Source organism: Melospiza melodia, chromosome 1 (genome assembly GCF_035770615.1).
Source record: "Melospiza melodia melodia isolate bMelMel2 chromosome 1, bMelMel2.pri, whole genome shotgun sequence".
Taxonomy (NCBI): Eukaryota; Metazoa; Chordata; class Aves; order Passeriformes; family Passerellidae; genus Melospiza; species Melospiza melodia.
In genome coordinates, this window is record NC_086194.1 from 33167951 (window position 1) to 33190068 (window position 22118).

The 22118-nt window shown below is 41.2% G+C and overlaps 1 protein-coding gene across 3 annotated transcripts in view; it reads left to right on the forward strand.

Moving 5' to 3' along the window:
• The first annotated feature begins 5322 nt into the window (after nt 1-5322).
• PALS2 (protein associated with LIN7 2, MAGUK p55 family member) overlaps nt 5323-22118 on the forward strand; it is a 58868-nt gene continuing 42072 nt past the window's right edge. Inside the window, exon 1 of one of the 3 annotated variants that reach the window (XM_063153293.1) lies at nt 5323-5415. The gene's annotated coding sequence lies outside the window, so the exon portion shown is untranslated. Of the gene's footprint in view, nt 5416-5616; nt 5636-22118 lie in introns of those variants that run through there. The other 2 variants (XM_063153287.1, XM_063153301.1) reach the window with 2 other exon arrangements.

Sequence of the window (22118 nt, forward strand, 5' to 3'; positions counted from 1 at the left end):
TGGATTATTTGCGCCTAACTGTATTCAGGAGGATACTGTAGACAGTAGATCCTTTAGTGAACTTGTTACTGAGACTCAAGGAGGAAACAAAAAAAATTTTTTTTGATTCAATTTCATTTAGCTGAGCCTTCTACAGCTCTTGGCCACACATTCTAGTGAAAAAAGGGGTTGGATATTCCTTGTATAAGAAAGATAAGCACTTTTGCACCTGTGAAGAAGTCTTGAAATAGTTTTTATGTAAGCTCTTAAGTTTTTAGACTTTTTTAATTTAGTCCAGATTTCAAGATGGGGATGAGGTTGTGTTTTGGTGGATTTTTTTCCCTGCTCTGAACAGTGTGTGGGCTGAGAGCTGAGAATGCATATAGGTTGTGCACAGGGAAAAAGTATAGGTCACCTGAAAATAATTAGCACTTCTGAAATAACTGTCTTTGTCTTTGAGGTATAGCTCATAAAAAGAGACTTGTTTTCATAACATGGGTTTTTAAATAATGTTGTTCTGCTGTCATACTTCCTCCACCTTGTGAGGAAAAAACCCCACCAACTCACAAGGAGTATCACATAAAGAAATAAATTTTGCAGAAAAAATTAGCTAAATATTTTCAATTGCATCTAATATAATTTCTCCGATGCACACACTGATGGGAAATAAACTACAAGTATACACACAGAACACCTACAACAATATGTTCAGGCAATTAAAGAAAATGAAGGGTACTTCCCAAACTAAATATTCAAAAAATATGTCATTTCAGCTCCTAGCTAAAAACCCATCATCATTTGGGACTATGTCTTTCTGCCTACACTGCTGCAAATATGCAAATTCTGTAACGTTACTGACCTAATGAGAAGGAAATGTGCATTTGCAACCTGCAACAGCATAATCAATGTGATTCCTGTGTCCAGTCAGTGACAACTATTTTTGAATTGGGCAAGCAGTCACAGGTGGAAGAGTTTTTTGACAGATTTCAGACAGTAATGCACTTAGGTAATCAGGTTCCAGGGATTTTTTTTTTTTAAACCCCAAGAATTATAATTACAAAACTCTGTCAGTGCAGAGAAGCAGAAGTGGCACAAGAAAATAATGCTTTTTTCTGTTGGGTCAAATACAGCCCCTGTTCTCTGATAATGGCAAAAGCTTGTTGCTTTAGAAGGCTGTACCTCTGCTCCCCAATAATAACCTTGCTAATTGTATAGTGTTGTATACAGTGGAAAGATTTTTCCTGACCCCGCAGGGAGCGAGTGCTGTGAAGCATGAGATTTGATTAGCCTTATTATCTTAGCCTGCCCAGTTACCAATGTTGTAAGCTGCCATGAAATTATCCACCCCTTTTAAAAATAAAGCCATACTATTTGTCTTCATTATCTCCTTCTATGGAGTTGAATTCCACATGCATACAGACCTCAGTGATCAAAATAGCACAGGAATTACACATGTAGCCTTTTAACTCTGTAGGTACTGTTTTCTTTTCTTCCTTCATACCACCCTTCCATGTAAATCAACATTCTTCTAAATACTGTGGGTTTGATCACCTGCTCCTGAAAGAAACCTGGTGTTATTTTACCATCAATATTTGTAATTACCTATGTGATCTTTTAATGAGTTACTCTGGAGCAACTAATAGCTTGGAAAATGGTATAATTTCTTAGAAATTTTGCTGTATTTGCTGGATTTTTTAAAATGTTCTATGATATCTTGCATGGAGAAATGAAAACAAACTACATACAAAAAATAAATAAGAATAATGATAATTAAAAATTCCCTAGATTGTTTCTTTGGCACAAAAAAACTTAGTAAAAAATAATTTGGATGGTAGGTAAATACCATCCATAAACAAGTTATACATAAGTTATCATCATAAGATCTCCAAACAGTGATAAATAGAGCAAAGAAACATTATCCTAACTTTTTCAGATTTTGAAGACAGCATATTTTGGTGCTTATCAAATAAAGAAGTAGTCTAAAGTTAGGTCTGTCTTAAGACCAATCATAATAAATGATTATACAAATTAGACACTGCTTAACCAAAGTGTGGAGAACACTGGGCTTGCTGAACATGCCAGCAATCAGCTTAAAATCTCCTTTAACAAAAATACACCACCCCAAAGTCTTTCACTCAACACCAGTTTGCCACAATAAATATGGACAGGGGAATGAACTCTAAGAAGTACCTCATCTGTGGGTACAACTGTTCATTTTGTCATTAAAATAGTCATCAGAACAGTGATAGAGAATTTGGAATTCAAACCCAGAGTTCTGCAGAGAATAAGACAAAGAAAATTTCGGCACAGTTGACACCAGCCAGCAGATAACCTCTCCACTATTGTGGCAGTGCTGTGGTAATTACAGGGTTTTGGTTTTGTGTACATCCAGAGCTATAACGGGACTGAAAACCACATCCTCCTTTCCACACTCTGTAAACTGGAATGTCTGCTCCCCTAACTCCTCTAAATTCAGAGTAAGAGCTCTAGCAAAACCAAAAGACCCTGGAGAAAGGCCTCTACCTTGTTGCTTGTAGCATCAGCAGAGAACAGACAGAATGTTAGCCACGCTGGTCCCTGCAGTTTTACAAAAAGGAGCAGAAGATTTAACAGCAAAAGTGCTCAAGTGAGATCTGTATCATCAAAGGCTGAGTTCAAAGCTCTGAGGAGTCATAAACTCCAGTTCTAGTGAATGCAAATCAATCAGCCCAAAAGTGTCAGGGCTGGGGCTGCCCTGCCATACAGTCCTTACGCTGCCTGAATCCTGTGGTTAGACAGAGACTGAGATAATCCCTGGCATAAAGAAACTCGGGTTTGGCACTCTTCTAACCCGTGCCTGGCTGACCATGACCACCAGCCAGAAATTGCTGGGACATAAGTCAGCCCTGGCCAGGTCCTGCCTTCTCTGCCACAAACTGGGAACAGGGTGAGGCTTGGCTGAGGTGCAGTAATTGCCCATTAAATGGACAAAAGAGATTTACTGTCGTTTTTGCACTGCGGGAATGGTTCAAAGCTCTCCGATTGAGCAGCACCAGCAGGGTCCTAAGGACCATCCTTGTACGGGGTAATTCTGCGATGAGCAGCACGCAAATGTAAGTAGCAAAAATCCCAAAGGATATGACAATTCCTGACAGAGGGTAAACAACAATTTCTAAGTTCTTCTCTAAAACAATACATCTCTATTTCTTCCTTGACCCTAATGGATCAAATGGATTAAATAGTGGGCAAAAAATGGTGTGTGAGCATTTGGGACACAGTCCCTAGAGGGCTTTAATAGCCAAATAGCAGCTGCAGAGGCCAGAATGGAAGACGCTCGAAAAACTGTGGAGCAGTCAGAGTACTTCGTGTTTAGATATTTCTGTTGCAGCCAAAAATGGGCTCTTGTATTTCACAGGTTTGGATTCAAGCTCTGAGCTGAACTGTAATAAGGAACCTCTAAGTTTTGCAGCAAAGCAATTTTCTTTCATTGGCCACGAAGGTAAAGTCAGGATAACATAAAAGATGTCAGCATAAATTGCTACAACCCTTTCTCCTTAATAGAATAATGTTCAGTTTTCACAAATGCAGAGACTGTGAGAGAAGAAGTCAACAAGACGTTGAGTTGTGAAATACAGGATGAGATGGCACTTATGGGTTTTGTGGCTCTGGCTCAATTAGAACATCACCAAAAACCTAAATTACAGGCAAAGGAGAGAAAACGACCTGAAGTTATTTTTTGGGGAGTGAGGATTTTTTCTGCCTGTCAGTTTTTCCATCGTAGCTGCAGGGGTTCAAACACCGAAAGGGTGGTACAGGTCATTATGTTGCTTAGAATCCCTCAAGCCATTTTAAGTTTCCTTTCAGTTTAACAAGGAAAAGATAACTGTTTGTGAAGCAATTTACCAAAAATATGTTCAATTTGGACTTTTTACTGAGAAATTGCAGGAGGGCTGTAAGCTCTTTCGACCTGGGGATGTAAAATTCCACATGCCTATGAAGCTCTCAGCACAGGGTAGCTACTGTAATTTGAAGAGTAAGTAAAAATAATTCCTAAAGGAATTTTACACACGTTTTTCCTAAGATGAGGTGCACAAGACCTCATTTACTCGATGCAACTTTATTGGACAATCTGAGAGAGGTTTTTCACCTGCTGGCTGCTGTTCCACAGTTTCTGCAATTATGCCCGTCATAAATATCAGCTGCTTTTTTGGTGTTGTTGGTGGCATAGAAATCAGTTTAGTCGTTATCTGGTAGGAGAGCAGAATCTGAACCCATTAAGATAAAAATGGGTAACTAGAGGATTTTCTGTTAGAACTCTGCTCCCTCATAGCTCTGACTTTCCTTTTTCTTCAATGGGTCCCTAAGAAAAAGCCAGCATGAATTGCAGACAGCTTGTTATGAAGGTTTACCTTATGTCACCCTGGGCTACTGGGTATTCTTAAAACAGCATAATTATACAGATTGCAATTGAAGTGTATGCTTGGATTTAAAAATTTTCCAGGAAAGTCGGTATGAGGAGGAATAAGTCAATGAAAACAAGTTGAGGAATGACAGATTGTTTTGGACATGAGCACGAGAGCTGCTCTGTAATCATTGATCAAAACAAACGAAATGTTTGAACAGTGACCAGAAGTGAATCGCTTTTCCAGTGTTATTTCCATTTGAGTGGTTGAGTGGTCTTGCAGGTTACTGGCATCAGGGGAAACTCCCCACTCTCCCCAGTGAAATGTGAGATTTCTCGGCTAGCGTTTCTCGCACTCGGCGACTGAGCAGGCAGCGCCACGTGTCCCCTCGCGGGACTCGGGACCGGGTCCCGGACAGGAACCGGGGGGACGCGAATCCCGTCCGGGGGCAGCGGCGGGGACACGGCGACAGGACGGGGGCACGCTCGCACACGGGCACCCTCGCTCGCTCGGCACCCACCCGCGGCGGCCCTCACAGAACGCGCGTGTCCCCGCACGGCCCCGCGCCACCCCCCACGGCCGCCTCGCACACACGCGGTGACACGCGCAGTCACGCGCACTTCCACACACTCGCGCTCGCTCTCTCACACTCGCCGACCGCTCTCGCCCCCTCACCCACACACTCAGTCTCTCTCACACTCACTCACACACTCACTCTCGCTCACACTCACAGAGGGAAGGGGTGGGGGGGGGGGGGGGGCTGAGGCAAAGGCGCGCGCGCTCCCTCCGGGCGGGTGCGGGGGAGGCGCTCGCGCGCCACTGCCGCGGAGGCCGCGCGCGCGCTCGCTCGCGCTGGCCGGGGGTGGGCGGGGCAGAGGAGCGGCGGCGGGAGCGCGTGCTACAGCCACGCCGGCGGCGCGCGCCGAGGCGGGCGCAGAGCGGCGGCACCTCCGGCTCGCGCCGTCCCTCCGGCAGCCCCGCGCTCGTCCATGGGGCCGAGCGGCGCCCGCTGAGGGAGGAGGGGACGGGGAGCAGCGGGAGTCGGTGCCGGCCGGTGAGTTCCCGTACCGGCGGGGAGGTCGCGTGCGCGCGGGGGGGGGAGGAGGGAGGGTTCGCCCGCCCGGCTGCTCGCTTCTCCCGTCCCTCCCAGCCGGCGGGGAAATGGTGGTGGGAGGCGGGGTCCCGGTGCCATCCCGGCCGAGCCCCTCGACCCGGCGGCGGGAGCGGGGGCGCCGCGTGTGCGTGTGGCGTGAGGCGGGAAGAGCCGTCCGCAGGTAGCGGGGCCGGGCGGGCCTGCAGGGGAGCGAACATGGCAGCGCCGGAGTCCGGGAAGAGGGATTTTTGCCCCTAGAGCGGGGATTAACCCTCCTCCTCCCGCCTCCGGATGCGTCCCCGGGAGACTCGCGCTTCATCTGCCGCTCCGGATTATCCACCCGCCCACCCCCCTTCCCCCCACCCTCTTTCCCGGTATTTTCTCTCCTCCTGGAGATTATCAGGTTTCCCGCCCCTCCCTCTCCGGGATCCTCCAGCTCCCCCCTCCGAGGGGATTATCTGCCCCCTTCCCTGCCGGATTATCCCCCCAGTTCGCTGTCCCTCCCTCCGCGTTCATGCTCCTCCGCAGCCTCGCCTCTCGGGGATTATCTGCTCTCCCTTTGGGGTGATTCTTCCTCTCCTGATCTCTGCCCCGGCCTTTCCCTGCCTATTTTCTACCTGAGGAAGTCAACCCTCCCCTTCCGTCTGCCTCTGACTGGGGAAAGGGGCGAAAATGTGGTTGTGATCAGGTGGGCAGGAGTTTCCAGCAGTGCTGTCATCTCCTCGGTCGTCGTACGAGTACTACAGGCAAGTGGATGTAGGTGTAGGAGAGGAGGCAGCAGGGATGGGTGTGCGGAGCTTGGACCAGAGTTCAGCCTGTGGCGTTGAGCTCCGCATGCAGGGAAATATCTGCACCCTTCCTGCGATGTTACATCTGGTGGAGATGAAGGAGAGCCGACCTGGATCAGTGCTTTATGAAAACGTGCATGGGTGCTGGGTGGTAGAGGCTGCACGGAAAAAAAGCCAGCAGCCTCTGAGTTTCTTTGAGGAAGGTGCAATGTACGGTAGTAGCATTGTAGGTGGGAAGGTGCTTGGATGACATTGCTGCTGTTTGGGGGTCAGAGCTGGCTTGGGTAGGGTACCTTCTGTCTTGGCTTGAAAGGCAGCTGGCTTAGGCTGTTGCTTGGTGTTGAGGAGGCAGCAGGCTGGTATCTTTTGCTGAAGCTCTGATGCTGATGTGGTTCATGACTGTCAACTTGCTGGCTGAGGAAAAACGCGTGTGTTCCTCAGACAGAGGGGGAAGGTTTATCCCATGTATTTGACTCCTGCGTAGGTTCGACCAGTCCCTCTCCTAACACCTGGTCTCCCTGCACATGGGTTTGCTGGAGGAGACTTACAGATCTTCTGGCCATCGTGCAGCACAAGGCCCAGGATTATATCCATTAAAGTTCTCCCACTTGGCTTTGAGAAGAGAAGAGGCTGTGAGGAATTGTACGGAGACTGGGCACCTATAAATAGATGTCGGACTAGAGGAGGCTTTGAAATCTTAGCATGCTGCTTCTGAACAGATAGTGTCTGTTAAACTGGCTGGGTTGACGCTAGCATCATAATGTTTCCTTTTATTTCTGCCGAGGTGGTTGGCTTTTAGCACTTTGACTGGACCATACAACATCTGCCAAAAAATTCTTCCTGAAAAGGACATAGAGAAAATTCTCATTTAAATGAAATGCTGAAAATTGGAGTCTAGTTTGAGTTCATTTAAATGGGATTTTTAAATGACCCTTCAGAGAAATCTTTAGTTTCCTCTTCCCTCCCTTGAAATGCTTGGAATTGATGCTCTTATGTCCTTAATTTGTTCTCAAAGTATTGCACTAGATAGATTACCTGAGATCTCTGTTGCTGGGAAAAATCTGCAGTACTGAGGTATGGCATCACAATGCTGGTAGCACTACTAGATTTTTATTTAGTTGTTTAGGTTTTGGAGTTTTTTATTCTTTTTTTTTTTTTAATGGAATATTTGACACCTAACCAAAAGGATCTATATTTCTTGAATTCAGGGTGCTTGCATTTATTTTAGATCTTATGGATCACTGCTCTTTCAGCTTGTCTTGTTGAGAACTAATTAATATGGAAATTATTGACAAATATACTGTACCAGCTCTGTGGAATGGTGTCTGTTCTGCTGCTCTATTAGTGGGCCAACTGTGTACTCTAAGTCTCTAGAATGATTGAAAAGCTGTTGCAACATATGTGCAATTGGACCTTTTTTGAGCTGCCTCTTTCTTGTGCCCTTTTTCCCTTTAAAAAATAGTAGAAGCTATTAAATCATGATGGTTTCTTTTTACTTTCTTATTTTTCTTTTATTAAAAAAAAAAGGAAGTAATGAAAATGCACCTCAATAATACAAAAGAGTCTTAACAAACACTAATGGGAATAATATCTGCAAGAACCCTGACTTTTAGGGCATTTCTTACTTAGAGCATAGAATTTTAATCTGATCTTTATTTTCCTTTTTTTTTTTTTTGTAAAAAAAGGAAAAGTAAAGGCTTTGTAAACCTCAGGGAGGCAGAAAGGAACAGAAATCTTGGCAATATGACTTAGTAGTTTTGGCATTTTTAGTTGATATTTAACCATAGTAAAAGCAGGAAAACCAAGTAATTGATCAAATAATTTGGCTTTAAGTTGTTAAGGATGTGATCAGAGCATTATCCTCAAACACTGGATATCTTTGGTCAGCATCAAGATCCAGCTTGCTGTTAAGTCCATGTGTTTGGTATTTTTGTGTGCAGAAACAGAGGTCAGTGATCTGCAGAAAACTTTATAATACCAAAATGACAAGCAAAAGACTCTTGAGTATGAGTCTCTTTGTAGAGTGACTCAGTCTCTGAATTCTTGTGTTGTTCTAAAGGTATTTGTTTGTAGAAATTGTAGGTTGAATGCCATTTTCTAGAAGTTCAGTGTCCTGCTTTAAACCCATACTTTCTGCTGAGTGATTTTAAGTTCTCACTGAGTGTGACTGTCCCAGGCTTGTGAGTGCCCTTTGATCCTCTGTGCAGGACACTGATCAGTGAATCTTTTCTCATGCTGAGGGAGTGGGAGGAATTTCTTTTTGCTCAAGAGGCAGGTATGCACTTGGGATTGTGACAGATGTGGAAGGAATAATACTCTCAAGATCTGAAAGGATGAAAAGCGCACATATGTGAAAATAAAATGCTCCATCATGTTGTGTGCTTAAACTAGAAATGGATAAAACCTGAAAGGCTTGGCCTTGCACTTGTGGTACAAACCTGAATTTTTAGAAGCACCCAGCAACTGGAGTGGTACAAACACTATTGGACTTACTGTGTGGCAGTATGACACAGAATATGCTGGCAGGGTTAAGAGCGAGGCTGTGAGAGGGAAAAGTGGTTTGGCTGTCCCCCACAAGAGAAGGAGCTCGTAGAGGGGTGAGTTTAGTTGGGTGTGATATGTGAGAGAGGCTGAAATACAGATGTGCTGCTCACATCTGTACATTCTGCATTCTTACATTTACCCTGTAAATTCTGTTACAGGGCTTGTATGGTTCTGTGGTCATTGTAAGCATCTGCAGTTGGGTCTCAGCTCATACTACAGCAATACTGTAGTGCAACAAAGCATGGTGATGGTAATGGGCTGTCCTGGGGCTTAAAATTGCTTTTTTTTTTTCAGAATAAAGCATGCCTGAATTATGTAGTTATGGCTGATGTCACTCCTACAAGAATAACAGAGACCAAAAAGACGATAGAAAGAGAGATTAGGACAGGGGTTCTTCCATATGTAAACATTTACATTCTCATTTTGGGTTAATTAGAGTCTTTGAAGTTATAGTAATTTCACAACCTTTGTTAAATAATAACAATAAGAATTGAAAAATGGGATGTTGGCTGCTTTTATCATCATGTTCTAATTATTTTCAATGTCTGTGTCTTAAAAGAAAAAGGTGTTTCATACAGTGTTTCGTAATGTAACAGTGTTTCATATTAGCAACTATTCCATGGGGTTTACACATCAGTTCTTTAAATAACTCATTCTAGTGCCCAGGTCTCATGAAACCATGGTGGGAATTAGAAAGATACTGAAATCAGATGACATTTCAGATTTACTAGGAACAAATGTTATTTAATAAATTACTTATACATGATTTTTAAGAGTATTGATTAGTTTTACATTCTGACAAGGAACTGTTTGAGAGCAGGGACTCAGTGAAATCCACGCTTACTGCAGAGAATGACTGTGGTTTCTATAAACTTGTTTTTGGGGAAGAGGGACACAAAACATGATGACATATGACACACACAAATTCTTTGTATCTAACACAAAAACATTGCTCCTCTTGCAGGTTGCTTACCGAAATCCCAAAGGATCAAATTACTGTGTCAGTTAAATTCTCTTTTCCAGTAGGTGGAGACAATTGTTGATTTGAAATAAGCTTAAGCCTTTACATTTTGATTGCAAACATTTTATCAAGATACTATTAAAACAATGAAAATTAGGAAGTAAGAAAATGTTTACATTTTTATTTTAAGATAGTTTACTCTTAATGCTCTTACTGAAAGAGCTGTGGCATTCAAATACTGCTTCTGTATTGAGAGTGGCTACTCAAATAGTTTGGGTTTAATTTTCTAATTATTTCCACCCACTGGTCAAATATGCATTGAAGAAAAGTTTAAGTGATACCTTTTAAAATATCCAAACACAGGATGGAAGAAAGTAGATTGAGGGTAAATAGACTGAGGGTAAAAAGATTGGATAAAGTTTTTCTTTTAAGACTAGTAACACAAGGTAGGGGAGCCCTCAAGTAAATCAGCAGGAGAATAAAATAAAGATGTGTCAGTCATTCTGGCTGTGTTATTCCATTCCAATGGATAAATTTTTAAAAAATATTTTGTTCAATGTTCATTCATTAATTGTTCAGAGATCTGACTGTAGGGATCATGTCAGAGGTTTCGCATGTAAAACATGTCAACAACTTTTTATGTGATGTTGATTTATTTTTTAACAAGTCAGTGGGCCAGTTGGTAAGTCAGCCTTTACATATCTTATTAAAATTCCATCCCATTCCTTTCCTGATCCTCTGTTGAAGTTTACAGAGGTCTTTTTGGCAAGATGAAACTGCTTATGCAGCAGAAGTTCTCAGACTGGGAAGACAGACTATGTTCTAGTAAATGAAGTGAGAGAAAAGTTAATTTCTCCTTTCCAAGCTATTCTGGCTTACTGTATTGTGAGTTGTTGTGCTGTGGAAAAGGACAGGGCTGCTGCACAGAAATTGCTTGAACATTATTAATTTTGCTGTAGTCATAGTGCTGCTTACAGCTTCTCACACATTCCTCAGATCATTAGAAGGAGCTGTAATTAACAACTGAAAGTTCAGTTTACGCATTCTTTGGTAAAGAGCATGCAGGCAGGGAGAAGTTGGTAAGTGAAACTTCATGTTCATGGAGTGTGTAGGGCATTCAGTCATCTGAACTCGAATCGGACAGACAGTCTCTCTTCTCAGATCTACTGGCACGGCTCTGCTGCTTACACTACATTTGGTACAGAACAGCAAAATGGGATGAGCAGTGCCTGATTCAGTCACTTCTGACCAGTGAAGCTCCTTTATACATATTTAATCTTTGTAGTATTTTAACAACTTCCAGGAACTTGTTGCAGTTGGCATTTGTTTTACATGATCTTCCCTGAGGACAAACTCTGGGTGTACACTGCTATGTGTGGTATTTAAGGCAGTGTTCAACTGCACCTTATTTATCAAGTGAAACACTTGGTTTCAGTTCTGTGAATTTTGTTTTATTCTTTCATAGCTTTACGTGGGGTGGCCCACTTGCTGCATGGATAAAATTCAACCTTGGTGTAAGCCTGTTGTTGAGAGGAGTTGTCCATCATTAGCGCTGCAATAATCTCACAGGTGTCTTGTCTCAAGAGGGATCAAATGGACACACTACCTTTAAGTCATTGTGCTTTGGGAAGCAAGATAAACTGGTAACTTGTGTTGCTGGGTTTTAATCGGCACTTCTGTAACATTACCTGGTCACAGGGCAGTAATGACTGTGCTTGAGTTGCTCTCACTGATGGTTGAGAGCCCTCACATCTGTTTCATGTTCCTGTTGCTGCAGGGGGGAAACGTTTGGGCAGTTTTGAGGACAGGCTATAAATACACAAACAGAAGGGGGTATGGGAGCACCGAAGAGTTGAATTGTGTCTTGAGTTTGACACATAATTTGATAGGAAAAAAAATCCATCCATCCATCTTTGTGTCTGCCACACACACACCCAACGGGTAAGTCTTAGGAATCCGGACGTTGTTAGAAATCGTGCCATTGGAATGAGAGGTTAACTGGGTGTGTACTCCGGTGAGAAGGTAAGAGGCTTCGGCTGCTGTTGAAAAGGGGCAGAAGAGGGTTTTGTATGTAAGGATTTGCGAGTTGGAGCGCGCCGGGCCGGCTGGGAAAGGCGGCTCACGCGCGCCCTCCAGCGGCCACACCGGGACAGCGGCGCCGGCCTGGGCTCGGGGCCGTCGGGGCCGCCGCGCCGGTGAGCGACAGCAGCCAGCTCCTGCCGTGCCCATGGCTGCTTGCTTAGCTGAGCACGCTGATAAATAAGCTGGCGCTTCTTAACAAATCAGTGGCTACATTCGTAAAAAAAAAATAAAAATCTGCTGTTGCCAAAAATTGATTCAGTTAGGAATCTTGCTCTTGTAGTTGAGTAAAAAAAGGACTGTCCCATCCAGCAATCTATTAAATGGGGAGATTGCTGCAGTCTCTGCTGGGATTTTTTTGTGCTGACGCCTGGAAGCAAGCAGGTTTACTGCTGAATGGAATTTATTAGCTATGAATTGAAGCGTGCACATTTAACTGTGTCAAATCTTAATAAATAGCTCTGCAAACAGCACAGACTAACTAAACAGCAGCAGAAAGAAATGTGTAGTTTTTAAGAAGTTTAGCACACAGTTCTTGGTCTTACATCACATTCCATGCTGTTCGGGAAAGCAGCCGGGGCCTTCAGAAGGAAGAACTTCCTTGGAACTAATGAATAGGAAATGGAAAAGAGAAGGGTGGACTGTTCAGCAGGTGGACTCATCATAAGGTGGAGGGTCTCAAGGCACATTGTTGTAATTTGAAATTTCTGAGATAACTGCTTCATAGATGATTTCAAGTTTCTAGTATTGTTTTACTTTGGCTCTCTTTGACTGTTCAAACCATGAACTTTTGGCTCCTGGTAGCGTTCTCTTTTGTAGACAAGACCTAAGTTAGCCCTTGTTTGACCACACGCCTTGTTTCTCCAAAAACCACAAGTCTTTTATATGACAGTGTGACTGCCAGAATGGTACTGTTAGATCTTGCTGTTAACTGGAGTTGTTAAACTAAGACACTTGAAGTAAGTTTGAGCTCGTAAGAATGTAGTGTTTGGTTGGATTTTTCTAAGTAATTTTATTTGTAAGGTTCTAGGAAAAAAACTACATAGAGGAATATTCATTGAAACCATTAGAATCCTTTTTTAAGAATTGTAAGAATTAGTCTAATTACAAATTTGGCAAAAAATGCATGTGTAATAAGTTTCAGAACAGTCTGCTACTTAGCTTAGAATGTATGGGCCCAATATGGAAAAGTGCAACTGTGTATCTGTTCATATGTGACATCTGGTGTGATACAGTCATACCAGTTATCTGTTTACCACTTCTGATGAGCCCATTACACAGAAAGTGTACTTTTGTGCACAAAGCACTTTTCTCTCTATGGGTGTCACTATAAAGCTTTTACACATTTCAAATAATAATAAAAAAATAAAATCCCTTGGGCTTCCCTACCCCAGGCATAAATGATTTTACTTTACAAATATAATTACTGTACTTCCAGGAGGTAATCTCTCTGGACAGCCATAGACTAGTTTGAATTAGATTACTCTGTTTTTTCCTCCAGGGTGAGTTAATACATTGAGCTTTATTTTTCTGTAATTACTTCAAAATTTAGATCACTTTTAAGGCTTACTATTCTTCCTTATAACTAGACTGGGAAAGCTAAGAATACTTGCATTTGAGGGGATGACATTAACTTTTTTTCATCTATAACTTAATTTCCTTCAGGTAGGTGTCTGTTCCGCTCCTCAACTTCATACAGCTCATGCTGTGTTTAGTTAGTCTCAGTTGTAGAGTTTCTTAATTTGGAAATACTGGAAATATTTACTTAATAAGCAGAGAGTGAGCACACTAAATCTTTCAACTGTGACATTTAACCAAGTCTAGCTAGAGCAATGTTTTTGTTAAATCTGTATTTCCAGAGTTCTGGGTTTGAAATCTTTCCAGTAGTTTGGCAGTAAGCTTCATGAATAAAGCAAGTTACTACTTTTACCTCTGTTACAAAATCTTGGGACAGAAAGCCAGTTAGTGTGAAATAAACAGGGGAGCAGAGTTAGTCAGGGGAGATAGTCAGGAAAATGTTTTTCCTATTTTTTTCATGAACTTCAGCAGGAAGGGCAAATCTCTGGATAGATGATAGTGAACCACGATTGGATGCAAATGCATTTATATAAATGACTTATTTGTATTTGGATTTTACTTACTTTAAGAAGCAGCAATGCACTTAAGCAGTAGATGAGAGAAGACTACAGAGATTAATTTGCAAATTAACCTTCTAATAATACAGTGCTGTTTTGAAATAGAAGGAAATCTTTGGTGTTTTGAGGTCTCAGAGTATGACTTCCTGTTTGTGTTGAATACAGGACCAGCCAGGATATCTGTAGAGGCAGTAATTTTAGTTCTGTAGTTGGCATCTGGTATCCAAGCGCAGGAGTATTGTGTACTAATGCAAAAGTAGTGCAATGTTAAAGGGTGAAACTTGTTACTTGTGTTGTCAGTGAAGTCCTACAGCCTAGCTAAGTAACATGTAAGTCCATTGCAAACCTGAAAGTACTTGGGTCCCATTGAATACGGTAGGTTTTAAATAATAAGTTCTGTCATGGGGTCAGACTGAAGTTCCATCAAGCTCGTTTTTCTGACATGCAGTGCAGCATCTGAAACCATGCAGAATCTGTCAGGAGCTCCTATTAGTGTTATCCCTGAGCAGATTTTCAATAAGACAGAAGATATGGAAGTGTCTTAATGAGAAGATGCTGGGGCCAGAAGAATTAATGTCCGGATAACCTTAAATTCAGCTTACAGATAGGCATAAAGAAGCATAGCATGGTCCCCAAGTGCCTGGACATCATCACCCAAAAACCGATGAAGAATTCATTGTGCTAATGCGCAACAGCAGCAGATTCCAAAAATTAGTGCATTGTTCATGACTAAAATAACATCTTATGTAATTGCCCTGGGCCTGCAAATTAGCAGCTTCCAAAACGATCTTATAGCTTTGCAGAGGGGATTGAAAACTAAGACAGCAGAATGATTGATAATGCTAAAGGCGTAAGACTTGCAGGGCGCCAGGAAGTCCATCTCTGAGTAGAGAACAGATTACGCATTTGCCATTCATTTTTTTTTCTCTTGCTCTTCCGCAAGTCATTAGGGAGCCAGTATAAATGCAAGAGGATGACCTGAAATACCAGGCACACGTTAGCTGTGGGTGTGGCTACCTGTAAGAGGAAGATTCCTACTCTCTAATGTTGCGCTGAAGAAAGACCCTGCATCAGGGTGTTTCTCTTTTTTGGTATATCTTCCTCTATGTTAGGATATTACCCATTTGAACTGGACAGGATTGATACCAGTAATGGATTGGAAGTGGCAGTCTGTCTTTTAAAAATACACGTATTTTATTTTGTTTTTATGTGTGCATGCAACTCCATACATATATGGAAACATACAGAAAAAGAAGGAATTCTTAATAAAATGCAGTATTTTATATATGTGTGTGTTAAGATGTATGTGGGTGTATATATACGCATACATATGTATTTTAAAAATAAAGAACACTTGTCTGTAAACAGAAAGCCCAACATCCATAAACTGTCTAGGAAAGCATAAATACCAAGTATGCATACATGACATTTTCTCTAGGTAATCTCCCAGAATCTGGCTAACATTTAACCTGAAGATTTTTTAAATTAAATTAGATTGTGGATTATTTTTGTAATTTGGGTTGAGTGCTTTTACCATTCAAGACGCTTCAATTTCAAAACCGGTTTCAACTCTTTAATGGACTGTATTCATACATAAATTGCTAGTGTGCACTGGAGATCTGTTTGATTAAACATGAGAAACTCTTATCCTTGGATTGGATTACTGTTTAGTTTCTTTAAATAATTGACCATGGATTTTCACTGAAGTGCTTGATAACTGAGATATGATACGTGCAGCGTTGTAGCCTTCTGTGAAGATTGAACCAGTACTAGTTCTTGTTTTGGTAACAGAGCTGGTGGCAAGTTTGCAGCAGATTAATGATTACGCATCTTTGAGTTGAGGAAGCATGTCAGACTGACCAGGATACCCATAGGTTGGTCTTTGGTGGGTCATTGCTCCATTCTGCCTAATGATGTGTCCAGGTGAAACAACAGAAATAGATGTTTAGCCTCCAAACACTGGAGCTTGCAAGCCTGTCTACATATTTACCTGCTCTCTAGAAATCTGACTGCTGCCGTGTGACATGTTCCTTCTCATACTGGCTTCCACACAGGCCCCTTGAATAAGGTAAACCTAGCCTTGCCAAATATCTTGGTGTGGCTTTAAGGGTTTTCTGCTTTTAGTGTGGGGTTTTAATAAACACAGAAAGATAAAGTGTGTGGGGCTAAAGGAAGAACATTCTAATAGCTTGAATTTTGGGCTGTTTGGTCACAGAGTCCTTTATACTTAGATGTGTGAGCTGATAAAAGGTGGTTGTCTGAAGCTAAAGGGGAGAGTTCTCAATTAGCAATAGAAATGCTCTTTCAAGCTAGTCTGACAGTATGGTATCCTGTGCCTGGAAGCATGTTCAACTGATCGTGGAAATGCATAGATTATAAGGAAATATCACTGTCTCAATTGCTGTGATTAAAAAACATCCTTCCTAACATCCCCCTTCACATTGTCCTATATCTGTCTGCAGAATTGGGAACGAGCTGAAGCAACTGACTCATCTTTCCCTCACTTCAGTCATTCTACAGGTAGCTAGCAGTTTTTTAGGTTTGGTGCCACTTGGAAAACACTTCCAGTTTTACAGCAATAAGCAGTGCCTTTAAAGCTTCTAGGTTCAGTCTTGTGATATACGGAAGAGGAATGGAGTCAGGTGTTCTAGATCATCCTGTGTTAGCAGTGACCTGGAGATGTGTTTTCGAGCTAAATCAGCTTGATAGGAGATCTTAGAATCCAAGCAGTGATTTCCATACAGACTAAAGGCTTAGTGTTATAGAAATAGTTTGTATTACCTGCTGGAAATGTGGTGCCAAGGATTCAGAGAGATGTAAAGAGCTCTTTCCCCTTAACTTTCCAGTCTGTCATCTTCTCACTCATTGGTAAAGGTCACACCTCTTGTGTTTGATCCTTTCATCATTTAAAGAGGCAATAATGAAGCAATGTCCCAAGACAGTTCTCTAGAAAGGTTTTAGAAAGTACTTTTTCAAGGTGACTTTCTTCTTATATTTTAATAGGAAGTGTAATCACTGACAAACCCCTATTTGGCCTGAGTGGAATGTGGAAGCTCTCAGGCTTGACAGAAATTGAGAAGCGTATAAAAATAAGAACAGTTCCATTACCAAGAACTTGATCTAGGCTTCTATAGGTGTTCTTTCTTCTTTGGAGAAGAGATTTTGATAGTGGTAGATAAAACAAATAATTATGTAAAGTTTTTTTTTTTTTTTTTAAGTTTAGTAATAATGCAACAGAAATGGAAAAGCTATAACACAACATATGTGGAGTTGAGAAAAAATTGACTGACCTTTTTTGTCCTGAGTTGCACCAAGAGGGCAGGTTTTCCTCTAATTATTGGTACATCTTGCTCAGAGAAGTGACAAAGGTTTATCTAACTTCTACTCTCAAAACCAGCTATAATAGAACCTAATAGATTGATCATCTTGATACATTGCAAGTGAGGCTTGACCAGACTTGTGTTTTCTCTTGCTGAAGAAATAGATCCTTTGGGAAAAAAAAAAAAAAAAATAGAGAAAGTGCAGCATGAATATGCTTCTTGTAGCGAAATAGGAGAAAAAAAGGAGTAAAATTTACCAGCTGTACATTGAATATTGTCTTTCCAAGTGATGCCCAAAAATACTCTTGTGCATCTGAAGATGTTGAATGCATCATAAATCTCAGCTAATATTATCTAGAATTGCTCTACTTAGTTATCTGTGACCAAAATTAGAATCCTGCTGAAGCTTCTGTTACGTAGTTTTTAGAGTTCATTGGCAGCTTCTGAGTGAATTAAAAGGATGAAGAAAGGCTAAAGAAGTGAATACTCATAAGGAGACTCTTGAGATCTTGACCATCCTACTTTAAATTGGAATTCAAAAATGTTAGAAAGACCTCTGAATGTCTATAGCACAGGTTGCTTTTATTCAAGCTACTCATTCTTTTTTTGCAGCTAAGCTGCCATTTTGGTTTTAGTATCTACTGTGATTCTTAAGCATTTGAGTATACTTAGGAAACAGAAGGGGTACTTTCTTGTGTAAACAGAAATAGGCAGTGAATAAAAAGATAGTGGAAAAATGTTGAGTCTGTATGAACCTAATGGATTAATCAAGAATTATACTGTGTGACATTTCACAGTTTGTACTTAAGGAAATATATGCAAATACCTCTTGTCAGCCTGTTTTGAGGGGATCTGAACATATAAACCTCTGAATGAGTCTTTGAGTCTTTCATTCAAGTAGGTCACTTCCTTTTTTTTTTTTTTTTTTGACATAATTCCCAAACCAACTTTAACTGATGCCTTAACTTGGAAGTCACTGGGGCTGGTTACCTGCTTTCAGCTAAACTTACACTTAAATCCTTTTCAGTAATATTTTTGCAAATTCTACTTCTCTGGAATATTGTCTAACAAACTTTTTTAAAGGCAGCTGGCTGAAAGAGGGGCGCAGTGAGGGACTCAGCATTGGGAACCTGCCTCTCTTTGACATCAGTGAATGAGCACAGTGTCATCCTCCAGGCACAAGTGCCAGTCTGTGTACATGAAGACAGGTGGAGCAGGTGATAGTTCCATTTAAACACTACCCCTTCCAGCATGGTGTAAGCACCATGTGGTAGTGCTAGACTGTGTACAGAAATGACAGATGAGGTGTGGTTTCCTGGGCCATTAGCTGGAATATATAAGACATTTCACATTTTTTGTTTTTCCTACTGAGCTACTCCTTTTGCTGTATCTGGTTTTTCTAAGTTCATTATAATGTGTTGCCTACTTTCCGCCATTTTTCCCCTTTTATTAGATACATTTTCAAATAATTTACTATTAAATAAGTGTTCAGGTCTTTTAGCTTTCAAACAAAATTTTACTTTTATGTCTGTTGGAGAGATGACCAACTTCTCTGTGTATGGTAGGGTCTTTGGCTAAATGATTTGAATTCTGATGTCAGTGTATGTGCACAGGCCTGTGTTCTGATGGCTGGTATGATGACTGCAAAAAACCCATGAGAGATAATCTGACACTAAGATGATCTTGGAATTTGTGCGTCTTGGTGGTGATTAAACTCACTGAAATATATTTATATATTTTCTACCCCTCCTGAAATATAATCCAACAAAAGTCTTCAGAAGATTAAAGTCAGCGAGTTTTTATAGAGGATTATTTGTACATGGTGTTGGAAGTGCTGTGTCTGTGAATATGTTTGGGGTCCTGTTATATGTGTCTTTTATGGAATCTTGAAAGTCATAGGACATTGTGTATTGTGTGGCTTTGCTGTGCTGTTAGCACAGGAGATTCAAGTAAAAATGTTTGGTGAAGCAAGAATGACTGGGATGCAGTTGCAGTGATATTTCCATGCTTCAAATTTATGGTGGAGTCTTGCAGCTCTGTTGTATGGAGCAGATTTGTGCTGTGCTATAAACTTCTCATGTCATCAGTCTTTGCATTGTTTCTCTGTATCTGTCATACAGAAAAATCTGTACCCACCTGTTCTTGGAAAGCCTCAGAACTGAAGAGCGAGACTGATAGAATTACTATAGTGATTTATTCATTTTATTAAGTCTTGAACTTAAGATAGTCTTTCTGATAATTTAAAATGAGTGATCTGATGTGTGCAGATAAAGCACTGTGTAAGTGTTCCTTTCTCACAAAAAGATACCCTGAACCTGAACAGCTATCTCTGGAACAAGAACTGCCTGCAGAGTGAGGCAGGCAGTGGACTTTAAATAAAGAGTGGACTTTATTTAAAGAATTAGGAAAACTGATCAACAGTGTAAGTCTGGTAAAAATCCTGTAGGGGAAGGGTTCTGCAGTATCCTGCTGGTATTTAGCATGGATGAGAATGTTTTTCTGTTCGTGTTTAAATTTCTGATTGGCACACAAAACCAGGAAATTGCAGGTCTTCTTGGAGTGCTCTGTTCTAACTTGTTTGACATGCTAGCAATTTGTTTGTTAAGCACAGGAAGATCACAGTTTTGAGCACATGTGAAATTTATGTAACTGTAGAGTGAATTTCGAGTACTTAGAGTGTATATCAAAAAATTACCATGAGACTATTTAATTCTCTACCCTTTCAGCCATAATTTAATCCTATGTTGAGCCAACATAATGCATGCCTGATTGAATCTTTATCCTTCATAGCTCTTGATGTCCATTGTTCTGGACAGAGGCATGGTAATTAATTTGTGAAAAGATTTTTTCAATACAGAGACTTGGCTTCTTTTTTGAACTACTGGCAGGAGCTGATTCAAAGCAGTCTCTCTGGTATTAAAAAACAAGTGTTGATTCCTTCTGTGTGAAAGTTGGCTTGTCTGGGTCTGAAAACTTACGCTGAGAAGTGATGTGGTATTTAAATCCTGACACTGTCTTTGGAAAAACAGAATATCTGCCAGATTTTCTGCAGCTGAGAAAGCTTCTTTCATGTTTCAAATGCTTCAGTCACTGAACACAAATTCCTTCTTACAGGATCAAATGGGATTTCTGTAACTATGGCAAGTTAGTGTAGAGGAATACTGGGTGCCATCAGTAAGCTTGATTTATGGAAAGGATATTAATGAAGATAAAAAGGTACCTTTCCAAGCAATATGGTGTTAGTACTGCTGAGGTTTGTTACAAACAGTATTCCAAAGGAAGTTTAGGCCCAGTGATCTGATGTTTCTAAAGGATCTCTCAATGTACAAACTAATGCCAGTAGGCTGGATCAGCAATCCAGTAAGTGCTTACCAGGCTGCTGGGCTGGTGCCTTTTTTAGTGTGCCCCTGGGTCTGTCCAGGGATGGGTGTTTGGGACTCTACCTGCATGTGGTTTACTTTATTAGATCTGGTTCTTCAAGCTGTTTTTCCTTGCTCACTGGACCAAAAAGCAAGCTAAAGTCCAGCATGTGTCCTTGGAGTCCAGCAGTCTTTACAACTTTGCACACACGTGTAGCTGACTCTTAGGATACATGTAGCTGAGGAATCGGGATCTGTTGACTTAGGGAAGTGCAAGCCTGAACTGTTTAAAATTATCAGCTGCTCTTTGAGTAGAGACCATCAGCCAGGTTCTGTCCTGAGTCTAGGACATTTCTTCTTCCACTTGACAAGTGGAATGTGTGCAGGTCTTCTGGGGGCTATGTTGATTGATAGGGTTTCTGAGAAACTGAAACAGGATCAAAGTTTCATTTGGTGTTGGGCACAACTTGAAGAAAAGTATAGTGAAAAGTGAAAGAAAGAGAGATGATTATTTGAAAAAATAAGTTAACAGGTTGATATTCTTTCTGCAAAGAGGAATTTATACTTCTGAAAATGCATCCCTAGACTATGTTGTTTCAGACCTTTCAAAATCTTGAGGAGGAATGGGGCCCATTTCACTTATGTGTCAGGTTTGTGGAGACAATGACTACTCCATCTGTTTTTTGCTACCTTGTGTGCTGTATAACCTGTCTGCTGAGATAGGACTTGATTTTTTTAAACAACATTCATAAGTACTGGCAACAATGTGATTTTGACCTTGTAACACCCAGAAAGTTACGTAAAAAGACATTTTAGCCCTTTCAGGTTTTCTTGGGAACTTGAAGGTAATTTCATGTTATATTATTCCACAATTTTAAAACTAGTTGTATGCAAAGAACCAATTTATCTATAGGAGGTTACATTGCTCTCTTTTTTATATTGTTTTCAAGCCCAGTACTCTTCAAGGAAAGAGGAATTCAGTGGGGAAGTAAGATAAGCAGAAACAACCATGGATGGGACTGACTGCTCTGAGAACTCATTTGGTGTGATGAGACAGTCCTCTCAAGTGCCACACTGAAGGTGGCTGGTAAAGCAATTAATCTTTTCCAGGTCAGGACCTGGACTTCATAAAACCTTCTTGGGGAAAAGCTCTAACATGGAATTATTATTTATCTATTGCAGTGAAATTCCAAGGTTGGGGACAGAGACCCATGATCCCTAACCTACCATTTCTGATTGTACATGGGAGGACTTCAATTGGCTATTTTGGGAATCCTCTCCTTTTCTGTGGATGGCATTAGAAGTGGTTCTGACTGCTGCTACCCAGGTGACTGGGTCTTAAAACTTGTGCAGATCTGAGAGGTTTTATAGTCAAAACCCAACAAGGGTTGTACTAGTACTTGTTTGTACTAGTGCCCTCCTCTCTTCTCCCAGCTCCTTTCTCTGAGACACCTAAGAAGTGTGGGAAACAACAGAAC